We start from the raw sequence: 17303 nt of genomic DNA, 5'->3' as shown, positions 1-17303 counted from the left end.
CATGAAGCAGAGCCATTCTGTCCCGCTGATGCATCCAGTGTGAAGTTTGACTAACTGTGTTCTCATTGGTGTTGTCCGGGTGGAGCCGACAACGTTTTTTCAGGCCTGTGGTCCGTCTCGTGCTGAGCTGACTGTACACACCCACCTATGGACTAATTGGCTGGCTGAAGGTTTGTCACTCACATGCCTACCTACTAGTGGGAGCCTGATTAGCTGGGATCAGCCAACAGTGGCTTCCTGCATGCATGAGTCACTAGGACAAAGGAAGGAGCAGGGTGGGCATCTTCTGTGACTGCAGCTAGGACTGGGTGGAGTCTTATTAATGTTCTTGTACACAGCAACACGACCCTTCCAATGCTTCCGTTTGCTCGTCTTTCTTGTGTAAAAAATACGACAATGATTGTAGTGACGATTCCTTGTTTGTCCACCCAATTCCCTTAGGGTTTTAAATCCTTAAGCCACTGATGTACGCAGGCAAAAGAAGTCCAATGTCCAAACGATCTTAACTGTTGAATATCGGTGTTTATTCATCCAACTTGGAAAGTACTATATACATCTCCACTTTCTGCTGCTTCTCCTGCTCTGGTAAAAAAAAAACTAGGCCCACCCCAGTGCATGCTGGTCCAACATCAGTCCCCATATTTATAGAAAACAAAACACCTCTTTTCTTCCTGGCTGATTCTCTCAGGCAAAACAAAAATAAATAATAAATAAAATCATCATTAACCAACAACTAAACCCAATAAAAAAACTGTAAGTAACCCAAATAGCTCCAACACTAATGTTTTATGTCCACAAATAGCACAAGCACAAATAGCGTGGCCAGCGGTACACTAGCTACATGTTAACCCAAAGCTGACAGGGATTTTCTGGGCATATTCAGCCAGAAAGACGCAGTAGAGCAACTCCAAAGTGAAGGCACCTCCGGCCAGCTTAATAGTGAAATCATACCTAGGATATCGGGCTTCGGTGGTCCACGGCGGCCCAAGATCTGCGAGTCCGCCTTTGTAAACAGAGCCAAATGACCAAGCTGTGTTATGGTTAACACTTTTCCCCCATTCAGCCAGCAAACTATCAGCAAGAAACATGTGGTTGGGTGACTCAAATGGGAAGCAGCAGACACTAAAGAGCTGCGGTGTTTCTGTGATGTTTCTCAGAGATCCACGAGGGACCAGCATGACCACAGTCTAGCATTGGAGCCGGTCGGCGCGTCGGCTGCCACCGGGAAACGGGAACAGCCAGCCGCCTGCTCTAGCAGCTCATCTCAGACAGGAGACAGGAGAAGCTGGGCATCTGCTCATTTCTTATCCAGCAGCAGCCCCACTAACAGGTCTGACCAAGCAGATAAATAACAGCATCCCCCCATTCAAGCAGCACAATAAAGTACAGGGATATAATTTTACTTACTGATAAAAAGAAGCAGAAACTGCTTGGATAGTCTGTTAATAACCACAGCTTGTCCTTTTGTCCAACTAATAGGGATTGTGATCATGATGTCATCACGGGCGCAGCCACCCCGTTGGAGGCGCGTGTGAGTCCTTACTTGTTACTGCTGTAAACAGCGCTCAGTCTCGTTCTCGCAGCTTAAGTTAATCTATTATTCAGCTGATCGGTTATATTACACAACTATGATAAATCGTTGCTGTGTTGTGGGCTGACACACGTGATCACCAGGGCAATAAGGGTGGAAAACAAGACAACGTGTCACCATTTTCCTGCTTAGAGGCAAAACCACGGAGACCAAGTATCTAGCTTAACAGGGGGTGTTTCTCAATGCCAAGGTACTTCCCCTCGATGTTTTGGCCTTGCCCCGATTGCCTAGGAGATACGTCATCAGGAGCCACCAAGGCGTGTTCCAATGTTCATGTTCTACTGAGGCGTGTGTTCTCCATTTGTTAGCCATTTAGCTAGCTGAGCGACGATACACGGGAGGTGTCTTGTAGCCTAGCCTTGGTCAAAAATTACAAAAATTTTCAAAAAGATGGCGGATCAGAAGACGGCAGCTACTTCGGGGGCAAATTTCAAGTTTAAAAACTAAGTCCACTAATTTAAAATGTTTTTTGTTTCCAAAGCAGTCATCTATGGTTGGTTAGTTGCTTATTAGTTGCAGCTTTGGTGGCTAGCGGGTAGTAACTCACTTATATATGGCATATCCTCTTTCAGATTTGTTTAATTGATCACTGACAACATGTAATATTCCATTACTGGGGGCAGCAGCAGCTCAACAGGTTGAGCGGGTTGTCCAGTAATCGGAAGGATGCAGGTTCGATCCTGGCTCCGGACAGAGAATTCTGCTGTTGTGTCCTTGGGCAAGACACTTAACCCACCTTGCCTGCTGGTGGTGGTCGGAGGGACCAGTGGCGCCTGTGCTCAGCAGCCTCGCCTCTGTCAGTGCGCCCCAGGGCAGCTGTGGCTACATCGTAGCTCATCACCATCAGTGTGTGAATGTGTGAATGATACACTGTAGTGTAAAGCGCTTTGGAGTCCTTACTCTGAGAGGCGGTACACAAGTGCGGCTCATTTATCATTTATCATATTATCTTGGAAACGTACTAGAGTTACCCCACTTTATAAAAATGGTGACCAGTATGACATTAATAATTATTGACCAATTTCAATCATTAATAGCGTGGTAAAAATATTTGAAAAACGTATCTTTAAACAATTATCTAATTATACTAATGATTCTAATATTTTATCTCCTTTTCAGTCTGGCTTTCACCCAAATTTTTTCTACTACAAGTGCACTTTTAAAATGTACTAATGATGTTATATCTTCTTTTGATTCAAATAAGTTAACTGGTGCCATATTTATTGATTTAACTGAAGCCTTTGACATAGTTGACCATTACCTTCTTTTAGATAAACTTTGTGCTATTGGTTTTTCAAGAACGTCTTTACTTTGGTTTAACGCATACTTACACCATAGACAACTGTGTGTTCTTTATCAGGGAAGTTACTCAGATCTTACAACGTAGACAGAGGAATACCACAAGGTTCATCTCCGGGGCCACTATTATTTTCCATTTTTAGAAATAATCTGCCTCAGGTATGCTCTAATTCTCAAATTTATTTATATGCAGATGATACAGTTCTTTATTTTTCTAGTAATAATACCTCTCATAATCAGTGCTCATTGCAGTCTGACTTCGATCAAGTTCAAAACTGGTTTACATATAATAAACTTCTTTTAAACAAAAGTATGTCTTATATGTTATTTAGTACAAAATAAACTTCTTTACCAACTGATCATGTGATTACAAATACAGACGGCACACCAGTGTAAACTGTAAATGAGTTTAAATATTTAGGACTTCTTTTAGATCCACAATTTTCATTTAGATCACATATTGACTTAGTGGTCAAGAAAATCTCATACCGACTTAAAATACTCATCTATCAATTGTTTTACTTTTCAGGTCAGACAAAGAATTATTACTCAGTTAATATTACCAAATCTTGACTACGCTGATATAGTTTATCAGAACACTCCTAACACAAATCTTCGTCCTCTTAATACTGTTTGTAACAGTCTTTGCAGATTTATTTCGAGGTGCCCATACAAAACCCACCATTGTCATATGTATCAATCTTGAAACTGGCTATCGTTAAACTCAAGAAAGCATTTTCATTGGTTACAATTTATTTTTAAATGTCATTTCTTAAATTATCCTTATATAGCGTTAGCCTTATTTGAAACAGTTCTTCCTTTAGCTTAAGGCATACTGAACACTTATTGTTTTATGTTCCCAAAATTAATAAAGAAGTTGGCCGACGGGCATTTAAATTTAAAGTACCATCAGATTGGAATAAGCTACCTAATACAATTACAATCACCTCTTTTAATGCTTTTAAGGCTTCTATATATGATTATCAACAGAATACATGTCACTGTTTTTGATTCAACTCTTTGTAACTGTCCAAGTTTTTTTACTTTTTATATTTTTGCATCAATACATCTTGAGGGATTGTAATTGGAATGTAGGTAAAGAGAGCAGTATGAATGTTTGAGTGTATGATTTTGTGTGTTGTATATTGTAACCTGAAGTTTGTTGCCTGTATCGTCATTGTTATGCTTTTTCTTTTTCTTTTTATAAGGACCCCCTTGAAAATGAGATGTTGCATCTCAAGGGGTTATCCTTTAAATAAATTTCAATATATTTAATTTAACTAACACATATTTAAAAAGTAAAAGGCTCGTTATATATTTATATTGAAACTTACACGTATAAAATATTACGTTATCTCCCGTGCCACGTGACCGCCATGAAAGACGCGGTCACTTGATGCAAGTCTGTTCCATTTAGCCATTTTCTTTGACCAAGGAAGGACAGTGTCCTCGTAAGCAAGGCGTCTGGCCTCGTAAGACATCGCCTCGCAAGGCCAGGCGCCTCGACATTGAGAAACACCTAAAGTTTTGTTAGCTCACTTGGATCGCAGCTGCAAGGCGACCAAAGATCACCTTCTGGAGTATTTTCATTCTGGTAAGTTACAGATGGTGTCAGTGTTGTTTTTGGTGGGCATCTTAGTTTTACTCTTGACGACAAAAATGCATTTTAGTCTTAGTTTTAGTCGACTAAAGTTTAAAAAGGTTTTAGTAGGGATGGACAATATTTTGGCATCAATATCGGTATCGGCCAATGTTAGTCATTTTTTAACATATCGTATCGGTTTGATTAATAAAACCGGGCCGATAGTAACAAGCAATATTTTTTCTATCTCGTCTCCATTTATTTGCCTGTTTCAGAGGGGAGGGGGGTGATGTGTGATTGTTTAGTCATGTGAACAGTGAATGAAATAATCTCAGAAGAGTAAATGTGTGTGTTGTGGGTACATAATAACAAATTCACCTTGAATAATTTTCATTCTATACAAAATCTGCTGATTTTAGAAATCCTGCCCTCCTCTCCCACTGATTGGACAAGAATTCAAGAAACATGATTGGTAGCCAAGACTCGTGCTCTCATTGGTTCCACCCAAGTTCCTCCCACCCAAGCTAGAATTGAGACAAAATTACTTGTAACACTGTAGATTTGAGGTTTGTACCTGTAGAATGAAATGTGTGTTTTGAGAGTTTTGATTTCAAACATGTACATTGATTATTTTTATTTTGGAAGTCTGATAGTTAAAAAATGAAAGTTTCATGTTTCAGAATTAAATTTTGATGTTATAAAAACGAGATATACATGTACAAAATGAAAGTTTCATGTTACAAAACGAGAAATACATGTACAAATTGAGAATTACAAGTTAGAAAACTAAAGTTAGATGTAAGTTACAAAACGAAAGTTTCATGTTTCCGAATTAGGGCTGCACGATATTAGGAAAACCTGCGATATTCGATAACAGTGCTTAATATTGCGATATCGATATTACTTGCGATAAATAAACAAATACTAAAGGATGCAGTGTTGATGTCCGGCGTGTGATGTCTGCTCTGGGTCCAAAGCAAACAAAAACTAATGCATGAATTCCATTACAACATAACATTTTTATTGCAAAAATATGCAGCTGCACCTGCTACTGTATTAGCAGCTGCACCTGCTACTGTATTAGCAGCTGCACCCGCTACTGTATTAGCAGCTGCACCCGCTACTGTATTAGCAGCTGCACCCGCTACTGTATTAGCAGCTGCACCCGCTACTGTATTAGCAGCTGCACCCGCTACTGTATTAGCAGCTGCACCTGCTACTGTATTAGCAGCAAAACAACAAACTGCATGCATGCAGTTTCTCAGTGACTTTAAAACATCACCTCCACCATAAAACTTTTTCTGATGCTCCAAATACAGAAAAACATCCCTTACCAGGGTTTTAGAATAAATAAAAAAATCAGAAAATAAGTTTAAATGTTAAATAATGGTTAACATCACTTAAATGCAACAGCAAATTCTCTCATTGCTACTGAGCATTTTCTCCACTTATGTGGTTATGATATAAGGCTGTTGCTGTAATTGGGAAGTAAACTGTGCTGGGCCAAACTAGGAGAATATTAGGATTTTCTGAGGGAAAGAGAAAAACAATTGTCTACCTTTCAGAAGAGGAACTGGCAAAAAACTACATGGAAAATATGTGAAAACGTGTGGTTTTAACCCCAAATTGAACAAGTTTACCTAGATCTGAAAAAGCAGCTCAGATGATGAAACTGCAACTATGATTCTGATAACAAGCTAACAAATTGAACTAGCTCCTCTAAGATAACCGGCTAGCAGAGCTTCTGACTGACAGTTTATGTGCAGCAGCAAATCAACTATCCTGATTAACAAGGTTATAAAAGCTCATAAATGAAAAATCACTTTGATGGGTGGGGGAACTTTTCCAGGCCCTCTTTAGCAGGGTGGGACTGGGAGGAGAGTGCTGTAGCCTTTTAGCTGGAAGCTAACCGGAGCCTGGGGCTAACATTACCACCCGGTGGAACACTAGCGACATGACGGTGGGTTGGTTCACGGGCACGTGTCGGAGTCAGCCCGGTTACTATTAGCTGCTTAACGACACCGAGCGGACTCACGTTCATATTTGAAAGCAGCGCTGATTCCAGAAACATCAGCACAAGGTGCGTTTGTTGCTCTGAGCCAGCATGACGAACAACGGAACGGCGCCACTAACCCAGTTCGGATGTTGTTTTCCATCCTAAGGGTCTACGTAGGGGGCGGGCGTATTACCTAAATGGACCCATCGGATTGGCCGCATATCAGAAGGGCTACATTTGATTGGTCAAATAATACTTCAGCGTAAAAAACAGAGCTGGTTTACAAAAAGTTGATGTAAGTCACGGATGGAAATGTTTGAACCAAACATTTTTCACCGTTTTTGACGTGCTTTGCGATGGGCCTATCGCACGTCCTGTTATCCCGATGATGATAATTTTTCGATAAATTGTGCAGCCCTATTCTGAATGAAGGTTCGATGTTACAAAATCAGTAGTAAATGTACATAATAAAAGTTTGATTTTACAAAATAAAAAATGCATGTACAAAATGAAAATTTCCTGTTACAAAACAAGAAATACATGTACGAATTGAGAATTACAAGTTATAAAACTAAAGTTACAAGTTACGAATCCAAAGTTACATGTCATGAAACATGTTCCAAGTTACAAAACTTGGTACAAGTTACATTGAAAATTGTCCCAATCCTAGCTCCATATAAAATTGTCGTTTGTGGCAGCCCTAGAGATGTTGCAGGGAGATGAGGTGGAGAAATAACAAATATAACAAAAATAAAACAGCCAATGGTGCACGTAAAATATATTTCCTACTATTAAAAAAAAAATTCAATAATTATCAAAATCAATATACAACTTTTTTTATCAATATACTTTTTTCTATGTTGTCCAGCCCTAGATTGTAACATCTCTAGATAGAAGTCAGCTTTACAAACTAAAACAATTATTTATGAACTAACAGTAACTTCAATTAATGACATTAAATGAAATATTTTCCTAGTTTATGTTATGTTGTTTGAACCCAAGGGTCTCTCAGCATCTGAATCTTCAAAACTTGTTGAATCATGAATCTGTATAAAAATTTTGCTCTATGTGTGCTCTTTTTTTTTTACTTTGAGCACCCGTCCCTTCAAAGGTCTCTGCACGGCCCTGGTTATCAGACCTCCATCTTAGTGTCAGTCATGTTGTTCCACAGACTGCAGCGTTGTGAGTTTCCACAGATTTAATATAAATAACCCAGTTCTGCTCATAAACATTTAGATGGCTTAAACTGTGATGCAGTTGGGTTAAAAAGCAGGAATGTGACCCGTTATTAGGAACCAGGGAGCAGAGACATAATCCTGACTTTAAAACATTGAACCTGTTCAGATAAACCACACAGTGCCCATCTGGTGACACGGAGGAAAAAAATAACTTGTTACCACGACTTATTAATGCGTTCCCTCGAGTTCTTGATGTGTGGCCACGAGTTAACAACTCGTTCCCACACATTAGTAACTCGTTCAAAATCAATTAATCATTTTCGTTAACGAAAACCACACTGGATGGTGTACGTTTTGTATATATCGTTTCTTTCCTTCAACCGCAATATGCACACGAAACACACACACACACACACACACACACACACACACACACACACACACACACACACACAGGTAAGCTAATGCAGGTGCGCTGACACACAACACAACTTCTCCTGCTACACTTCTTCTATAGTATGATAAATTTCATTGTTTACTAGAACCAACAAATAAAACGTTTACCACTCATCCGGACGTTTACATCCGCTCACACCACAAACAAGATAGCCTAAAAATGTCTGTTACGGACAACTGCAGCGGGAACAATACATCAGTGTTCCGGTCTTGGGACTTTCATGTGGATCAGAACCATTTCTGACATTGATTGTGTCCACATCCCAGTCCCCGACGTCTTTGTATAACCTACCCTGTATATTCCTCATCCTTTTGGGGTTTTATAATGTTGTTTAACACCTTCTTCCACCCTAATCCACTTCGTCTCTGCAACACCGTTTGTTTCACGGTGTGCTTACACTCGTCAGCCTTCCAACACGGCCGCGCACATCCCAGAATGTTATGCGTAATCACGTGTGATCACAAGCCCTATTCCATGATTAACATACAGACACAAACGAAGACGGAACTAAAGTTCAGAGTCAAAATGGCCGAACAGCTATTAACATGAGGCTGAGGCCTTTCTCCGGAGCTAGCTCTGAAGTCATGTGGATGCTCATTATTCAGATTTTTAAGCATTTAATCCACTTAAACAGCAGAGTAACGAAAAAGGCCTGGCGAGCCACCAGGCTTATAACGCTCTGGGGGAAACCCTGAAACATGTTTATTTCTGCTGTAAAATCAGCATTTTTAACATGGGAGTCAATGAGGATGTGCTCTCTTCTGCTGCCAGCCCCTAGTGGATGAGGGTGGAACTGCAGTTTTACACACTTCCCTGTTGGCTTAATTTTCCTACCACAATAATGGAGGCTTGGTTACACCCATCAACATATATACTGGACAATTCGTGTCCACATGCTTCAATTATAAGTTTTGTGCCAAAATGGGAGGTGGCCACCACCACCATTTTGACCGTGTCACAGGGTCTGTCAAGCCCAGACAATTCCTTGAAAGGGAAAAGAGGTGGAGCTGAGGGCGGGGCTGTAAGGCTGGGATCAAATGACGACACTTGTCAAACTGAAGTGATGTGGCTACAAGCTAGTGCGGAGGTGGGAGCTAAGCTAACGGAGGTAGCAACCTAGCTACAACCGGAGTTAACTGTGCACAGCACCGGAGCTTGTGCTTGTGTCAGAGATACGCCGGGCTGACCGCTGGGGAGAACCGGGTGGAACACAGAGGTCCCTGAGAGCTCCACAAGCCGGCAGCCCGCGCAACAGACAGGCGCCACTGCGATCAGAGATGCACTGAGCTGCCGCTGAGGGGAGGGGACCATACCGATAGTCGGAACCCAGCTCCACCAACATGTTATATTTCAACCCATTTTCTAAAGTGCAGCATTATGTTAAATGCACTGGGTTTTACCCTATTACATTTAGATTTCATGGTTAAACAGTACATGTTAAACTCTAAGCTCAGCTCGGCAGTGACCTAAAATACATAAATGTAATTTTACTTACCGAAAAAAATGAAGTGGAGACTCCTTGGACGCTCTATTAGTGCAATTAATGCCACAGCAAGTCATTTTGTCCAACAATTGTACAAATAATATCCAAACAAGAATACACAAACGCTACAACTACTGGTCTAAGTTGAGAGACTGAAAATGGCGGAACAGTTTCCAGGCCAGACCGAGGCTCAGGCTGAGGCCTTTGCCCGGCGCTAGCTCTGCGGTCACGTGGGTCTGATGCTCATTAATTATACAGAATTTTAGGCTTTTAATACACTTAAACAGAAGAGTTAGAAAAAAATCCACCCCCCTCAGAGTTGTCATGAGTGTAAACTAGATCATTTAAACCAAAAACATGTTTTGGTACCAGGCTGTAAACATGTTTATTTCTGCTGTGAAATTTGTATTTTTAACATGGGAGTCAATGAGGATTTGCTCGCTTCTGACACCAGCCCCTAGTGGATGAGGGTGGAACTGCAATTTATTTCACTTCCGTGTTGGCTTCATTTTCCTACCAGAATTTTGGGGGCTTGGTTACACCATGCTGTGGAGTTACTAATGCTAACGGTTAGCTTCTACGTGCTCTTCCTGTGGGAAGAGCCATGGATACTAGTTTAAACTGTGGGGCAGAAGAGACTGGCATTTTCGGACCCAACCGTTTTCTCCTCTATCCTTTTGGTGGCTGATGATGGAGATGTGGGTTAAAGAAACGTTTCACACTCAGCATGCATGTACAACTCAGACTGAGCATCATCTTTCAAAAACAAGTATGGTTTCTCAGGGCCATCGACATTTCACAGCTGATTCTGAAGAGTTCAAATCATTTCAAAATAAAGGTAATGAGCTACTGTCAACACCATACAATTATTTGTGTTCAGTTTAGAAAAAAGGAACCAACCCTTCTGTGATCTTTTCCTAACAACAGAACTAAAGTCATCACCCGCTGTGCTTACCAGTCAGCCAAAGGAACATCCCCTTGGCCAACTAGCCAGGGTGCATGATCAGTCAGGACACGTGACAGGTCGCTCACACTGTCACATATAGATGGAGTCACGTTATCACCATCTTTATCACAAATACAATGTCTAGACGTGTAAACACGCATGTTAATCATCTGTAACACTAGTTTTATTAGACCTGCATGTTGAGGTGTTACTATAAAAGGGTGTGTGGGTTAGTTAAAGGTGTGTGTGTGGGTTAATTAAAGGTGTGTGTGGGGGTTAGTTAAAGGTGTGTGTGGGTTAATTAAAGGTGTGTGTGTGTGGGTTAATTAAAGGTGTGTGGGGGTTAGTTAAAGGTGTGTGTGGGTTAATTAAAGGTGTGTGTGTGTGGGTTAGTTAAAGGTGTGTGTGTGTGGGTTAATTAAAGGTGTGTGTGTGTGGGTTAATTAAAGGTGTGTGTGTGTGGGTTAATTAAAGGTGTGTGTGTGTGGGTTAATTAAAGGTGTGTGTGTGTGGGTTAATTAAAGGTGTGTGTGTGGGTTAATTAAAGGTGTGTGTGTGGGTTAATTAAAGGTGTGTGTGTGGGTTAATTAAAGGTGTGTGTGTGGGTTAGTTAAAGGTGTGTGTGTGGGTTAATTAAAGGTGTGTGTGTGGGTTAATTAAAGGTGTGTGTGGGTTCACTAAAGGTGTGTGTGGGTTAGTTAAAGGTGTGTGTGGGTTCACTAAAGGTGTGTGGGTTCACTAAAGGTGTGTGTGGGTTAATTAAAGGTGTGTGTGTGGGTTAATTAAAAGTGTGTGTGTGGGTTAATTAAAGGTGTGTGTGTGGGTTAATTAAAGGTGTGTGTGGGTTAGTTAAAGGTGTGTGTGGGTTAGTTAAAGGTGTGTGTGTGGGTTAATTAAAGGTGTGTGTGTGGGTTAATTAAAAGTGTGTGTGTGGGTTAATTAAAGGTGTGTGTGGGTTAGTTAAAGGTGTGTGTGGGTTAGTTAAAGGTGTGTGTGGGTTAGTTAAAGGTGTGTGTGTGGGTTAATTAAAGGTGTGTGTGGGTTAGTTAAAGGTGTGTGTGTGGGTTAATTAAAGGTGTGTGTGTGGGTTAATTAAAGGTGTGTGTGTGTGGGTTAATTAAAGGTGTGTGTGTGGGTTAATTAAAAGTGTGTGTGTGGGTTAGTTAAAGGTGTGTGTGTGGGTTAATTAAAGGTGTGTGTGGGTTAGTTAAAGGTGTGTGTGGGTTAGTTAAAGGTGTGTGTGGGTTAGTTAAAGGTGTGTGTGGGTTAGTTAAAGGTGTGTGTGTGGGTTAGTTAAAGGTGTGTGTGGGTTAATTAAAGGTGTGTGTGGGGGTTAATTAAAGGTGTGTGTGTGGGTTAGTTAAAGGTGTGTGTGGGTTAGTTAAAGGTGTGTGTGGGTTAGTTAAAGGTGTGTGTGTGGGTTAGTTAAAGGTGTGTGTGGGTTAGTTAAAGGTGTGTGTGTGGGTTAGTTAAAGGTGTGTGTGGGTTAATTAAAGGTGTGTGTGTGGGTTAATTAAAGGTGTGTGTGTGGGTTAGTTAAAGGTGTGTGTGGGTTAGTTAAAGGTGTGTGTGTGGGTTAGTTAAAGGTGTGTGTGGGTTAGTTAAAGGTGTGTGTGTGGGTTAGTTAAAGGTGTGTGTGGGTTAATTAAAGGTGTGTGTGTGTGGGTTAATTAAAGGTGTGTGTGTGGGTTAATTAAAGGTGTGTGTGTGGGTTAATTAAAGGTGTGTGGATCTCAGTTCTGAACCCTGACCGGGACATTCAGACGGACCTACAGAACCATCTAGGAGAGGCCGGGTTGAATCGAGCTCCGCATGTTTAGTTAACCGTCCACACAGTTCGATCTCATTTGTGTTTTTATCCATGAGGGACTTGTTTCCATCACCAGGTGACCCACGCACACTCCCCGAAGCTGCAGCTACTTCCGGCCCAGACTAGCTGCGTGTTTTTTAGCATCAAATATTCAGAATAAAGACACTCACCTGTGATGATGATGATGATGCCGCGTCCCACGGACAAGAACAGCTCATCTGCGCCACACGACGCACGCCCAGAGAGAAGAAGAGGGCGCAGGCACGTCACGTGACCCGCCCTACAGGTTGCACCGGATTCACCTGTTCTCACATGTGTTTATGTTTCCGATTCAGGGAAAGCGTCTGCTCTTCCCAGTAGCTGCCCCCACATCCGGCCCACTTCTGGTTGGAGGTAACCTGGTTCCTACACCTGTTCACCCGTCGATAAACACTCCTGAGAACGTGTGTGTGCGCGCGCCAAACGAGCTAGATATGCACGTAAACACCTATAGTCCCGTTCTCATAATGTCCGGTCCACGCCTCCAGCTGAGGAACGGCAGTAGACTTTCCTCTGCTGGTGAAACCGAGAGCAGACCAACCCAGTGGAACCAGCGCTGAATGTGGCTCTACCTGACCTGGTCTGACGTCATCACAACATACAAACTGATGAGTCCATGGTTTACAGAGAAAATCAGCTCCAACACCCTGACTCCAGGTGTTTAACCCAGAGTGAGATATCTCATTATAATATGTTGTTTATTTGATTCAAATTAACTAAACTTAAGTCAAAACTGGGAACTCTGCTGCATTCTGGCGGTCCAAATCACAGCACTCTGCAGGGTTTCAGACTGATAGAGCGCTGTGATTGGTCTGGTCCACAATGGTGGTAATAACACTAGATTAGGATTTAATGACAGCTACCTCCCCTTCACTAACCAGCTAACTAACCCTTCCTTTGGGGACATTGTGACGTTCATCATCTCCTCATATCCATGGTGTCTGAGGAGAAGAAACAAAAGCAAACAACTCAAACTCAAAGGGAGACTAAAGTTTAATTTCACATAAATTCAAATTGCCCTGATTTATGGAACAGAATTAAGTTCAGCAGGAACTTCTACAGGCGGACAGCTAAACTTTAATTTATATTTGACTGTTCTGAGCTCTCATCTCCTCGGTGTCACTCCCCCCACCTCCACCTGGAGCAGCAGCAGAGCCCAACTGGACCCAAAGCCTGAAACCGAGACAACATGGCCTACATCTTAACGTTGTTTTTACCACCATGGATGTCATGTTGGGGTTTACGTGCTTGACCCAAGACATGCAGAATCAACACAAGAGACACGTGTAAAATTAAACAAAGGTTTTATTAAACGGTGCACAACTAAGGACGTCCCAAACTGGGAGATGCAGGGAAGAGGGACAGAACCGGACCTCCAAGTAGAGTTTGGATTAGTAAGAGGTCTGGTGGTTTGAAGGTGGAGGAGTGGGAAGATGGTACGTGGGGAGGTCTGTTAGGTCTGTGTCCAGTGGGGTCGAGATAAGGGTTCCAGGCAGGGGTGGATGAACGGTGGTGAACGGACTGAGGGAAGGAAGATGCAGGCTGAAGTGAGGTCCAGGAGTATGGCTGAAGGTGTGAAGTTGAGCAGCAGCTGAGAAAAACAAGGAGCAAACGTCTGGTAGAGTAATCAAAACAATAACTAGACTAGAGACTGAGTGGCAGGAGAATATCCAGCGGGAGATACCCGTGTGGAGTAATCAACCGGCGTTGAGCGGTGGTCTCCCTCCTCCTTTTAATCCAGCAGTGGCTGATGATGGATCCGCTGCAGCTGGTCCCGTTCAGACACCGCTCACCTGGAATGGAGAAGAAGAAGAAGAAAATATCGTTTCTATAGCGCCTCTCAAGGTAAAAATCACAAGGCGCTTCACAAAAACAAAAAATGTAAAAATACAAAACGAATTTAGAAAATGGTTAAAAATATATTTAAAATGAGCAAAAATAGACAATTGTGATTAAAAGAATATAATGTTAAGAAAGAGAGAGAGAGTGAACAGGAAAGAGGGAAATCAGTGGATCCTGAGGAAGGTGGGATAGGTGGGGAGAGCAGAATAAAGAGAGAGAGGTGAAGAAGGTCATACAAAAGCCAGCGTGAACAGGTGAGTCTTCAGCTGCTTTTTAAAGGAGACCACTGAGTCCACTGATCTCAGGCTCAGGGGGAGAGAGCTCCCGTGTTAGGTAATTTTTATTGATCTCGTATTACCTCAAAGAAAGTTCAAAACACACAGAGGGATTAGATTGATAATTTGATAGATTGTAAACAACCCACAACAAACAACAACAAAACACTTTGCAAAGGGTGAGAGAATCGTACACACCAGAGACAAAAGCCAGTTTCCTCTCACAACCCAGGCAAGCCCTGGAGAGTGAATTTATTTGGGAACACACACACAAAGTTACAGATAAGCACACACACACAAACAAATTCTTTACAGTCAACCTGGAGAAAAACACTTTGGTCTGGCTTCTAATCGTAATAAAAAGTACTCGGGCGAGGTCAGCCTTCCTGCAACAATTTAAATGTAAATAAGGTTGATGAACTCTGTTTGAAAGAACAACATTATTAACAAGGTGAGGTGAAAATCAGTTTTTACCTATCATCCAGAGTCTGGGGGCCACAGCAGCAGATGATCTGTCACCTTTGACCTTTAACCTGGTGCGTTGCACAACCAGTAGGCTTTGATCACTGGACCTCAGGGACCTGCTGGGGGTGTAGGGACTAAGAAGATCACCAATGTAAGATGGTGCTTGTCCATGTAAGGCCCTATAGACCAGAACCAGGATCTTGAAATGAACCCTGAAGTTGACTGGCAGCCAGTGAAGCTGGAGGAGAAGCGGGGTGATGTGGGTGTGTTTGGAGGACTTGGTCAGAAGCCGAGCACAGGCGTTCTGAACCACCTGTAGACGGTTCAGGGAGGTTCTGCTCAGACACGTGAAAAGAGAGTTACAGTAGTCTAAGCGTGAGGAGATGAAGGTGCGGAAAACTGTCTCAAGTTCAGAGCGGGACAGAATGGGACTCAGCTTAGCAACGTTCCTGAGATGGAAGAAGGAAGAGCGAACAAGAGAACTGACATGAGAATCCAGGGTTAGAGCTGGGTCAAAGGTCACGCCAAGATTCCTGACAGAGGGTTTGGTGTGGGAAGCAAGCTGACCAAGAGAGTCTCTGACTTTGGGAACCAGCTTGTCTGGGGCACAGATGAGGGTCTCAGTCTTATCTTCATTCAGCTGTAGAAAGCTCCCACCATCCAGGTTTTGATAGAGTCTAAGCAGGTGTGTAACAGCTGCAGCTTAGACATCTCATGGGGCTTAAAGGAGATGTACAGTTGGATGTCATCTGCATAAAGATGGTAGGAGATTCCTTTGAAGGAGCTCAGGATGTGCTGAAGAGGAAGCAGACTGAGGAGGAAGAGCAGAGGCCCCAGCACAGAACCTTGTGGGACGCCATGGGTAAGAGAGGTGGTGGAGGACCTAAACTTGGAGACGGCCACAGAAAAGGAGTGCTCAGAGAGATAAGAGGAGAACCACTCCAGAGCAGATCCTGATAGGCCTACCCAGTCTCTCAGCCGCTCCAGTAGCAGGTGATGGTCAACAGTGTCAAAGGCTGCAGTCAGGTCCAGCAGGACCAGAACAGAACAGTCCCCTGCATCACTCTGGGTCAGAAGGTCATTAGAGACCCTAAGAAGAGCTGTTTCAGTAGAATGAGCTCTACTAAAACCTGACTGGAAGCTATCATAGATGTTAAGTTCATCAAGAGCAGCTGTGAGTTGTTTAGCCACAACCTTTTCCAAGATCTTGGAGATGAACGGAAGTTTAGAGATGGGTCTGAAGCTGCTATGGAGAGAGGGGTCGAGACTCGGTTTTTTAAGAAGCGGGTGGATTACAGCGTTCTTAAAGTAAGCAGGGACCTGACCAGAGACCAGAGAAGCATTAATTATAGAGAGCACGCTGGGACCGATGGACTGAAAAGCACTTTTAAACAAAGATGAGGGTAAGATGTCGAAGCTGATTAGAGGATGAGCTCACCTCAGACCATGACAATGGATGAATGAATGACGCTTCCACTCCCAAACATTGTCACGACGGCAATGTCGTGTCCACGGCCAAAAATGGTTGCAGTCGGACATCTTAAATTTGTTAAAACATATGTAACAGAAATTCCCTAAAAATCCTTTCAGATATATTTGTACTTGTCAACAGTTACATGTATAATTGACAATTAATATCAAAATAACAATTATTGATTAGTTAGTATAGCATCCAGTAAATATTGGTGTGATGGTAACGTGGTGTCCACGGCCAAAAATGGTCTTGGTAGGACGGCTTGAATTGGTAAGAAAATTGTAACAGAAATTTACAAAAGAGATATATTTGTACATATCTACAGTTACACGTGTGTCCTTTATTTTGACCATTAGTTACGTGTAGTTCAACATAAAGCATCCCCGCAAATATACAGCAACGTCATGTCCACGGCCAAAACCCATCGCCTTAGGACGCCAACACTGGTAAAAACGTGTGTAGCTGATCCATTCAGACACATTTATGTCTGCAGTTGTCTCGGGTTACGTTATTCTGACAATTTGTTACGTGTAGTTCAACAACTGAGCATGCTGTGCATCAGATGCAACTCCACCGGGCCAGAACCTTCACATGTCAAAGAGATGGCTCAAATTAGGAATCGACCCAAGTCCGATCCAGCCTGTTGGGCTTACTCCTTTCGGGTTTGGGTCGTACAAGTGGGGAACTGGTGGTGTCGGGGATGTTTTAAAAATCCTAGTGGATAATAATGAAGCTGGTTATACTAGAAAGGCTGGCATCCATTTTGGATTCAAACTGGCACATTTCTGCCAAAGGTGAATGTCTGTGAATTTTCACCTTCTTCAACGGTGGACCGCCTCATTTACCGACATCCGTTGCAGTGAGTA

General features: G+C 42.4%; 2 protein-coding genes across 4 annotated transcripts in view; both read right to left on the bottom strand.

Moving 5' to 3' along the window:
* oclnb (occludin b) overlaps nt 1-12946 on the bottom strand; it is a 44100-nt gene extending 31154 nt beyond the window's left edge. Inside the window, exon 1 of one of the 2 annotated variants that reach the window (XM_070546298.1) lies at nt 12513-12946. The gene's annotated coding sequence lies outside the window, so the exon portion shown is untranslated. The remainder of the gene's footprint in view (nt 1-12512) is intronic. The other variant, XM_070546297.1, reaches the window with a different exon arrangement.
* An 896-nt stretch (nt 12947-13842) lies between these two features.
* The window catches only part of marveld2b (MARVEL domain containing 2b), a 17703-nt gene continuing 14242 nt past the window's right edge, over nt 13843-17303 (bottom strand). The window contains exons 8-9 of one of the 2 annotated variants that reach the window (XR_011517140.1): nt 14066-14174; nt 13844-13972 (exon numbers count right to left, since the gene is read on the bottom strand). The gene's annotated coding sequence lies outside the window, so the exon portion shown is untranslated. Of the gene's footprint in view, nt 14175-17303 lie in introns of both variants that reach the window. The other variant, XM_070546623.1, reaches the window with a different exon arrangement.

The sequence above is a fragment of the Nothobranchius furzeri genome, chromosome 17, assembly GCF_043380555.1.
Source record: "Nothobranchius furzeri strain GRZ-AD chromosome 17, NfurGRZ-RIMD1, whole genome shotgun sequence".
NCBI lineage: Eukaryota > Metazoa > Chordata > Actinopteri > Cyprinodontiformes > Nothobranchiidae > Nothobranchius > Nothobranchius furzeri.
The sequence above is the reverse complement of the archived record's forward strand: the minus strand, read 5'-3'. Positions and strand labels throughout refer to the sequence as shown.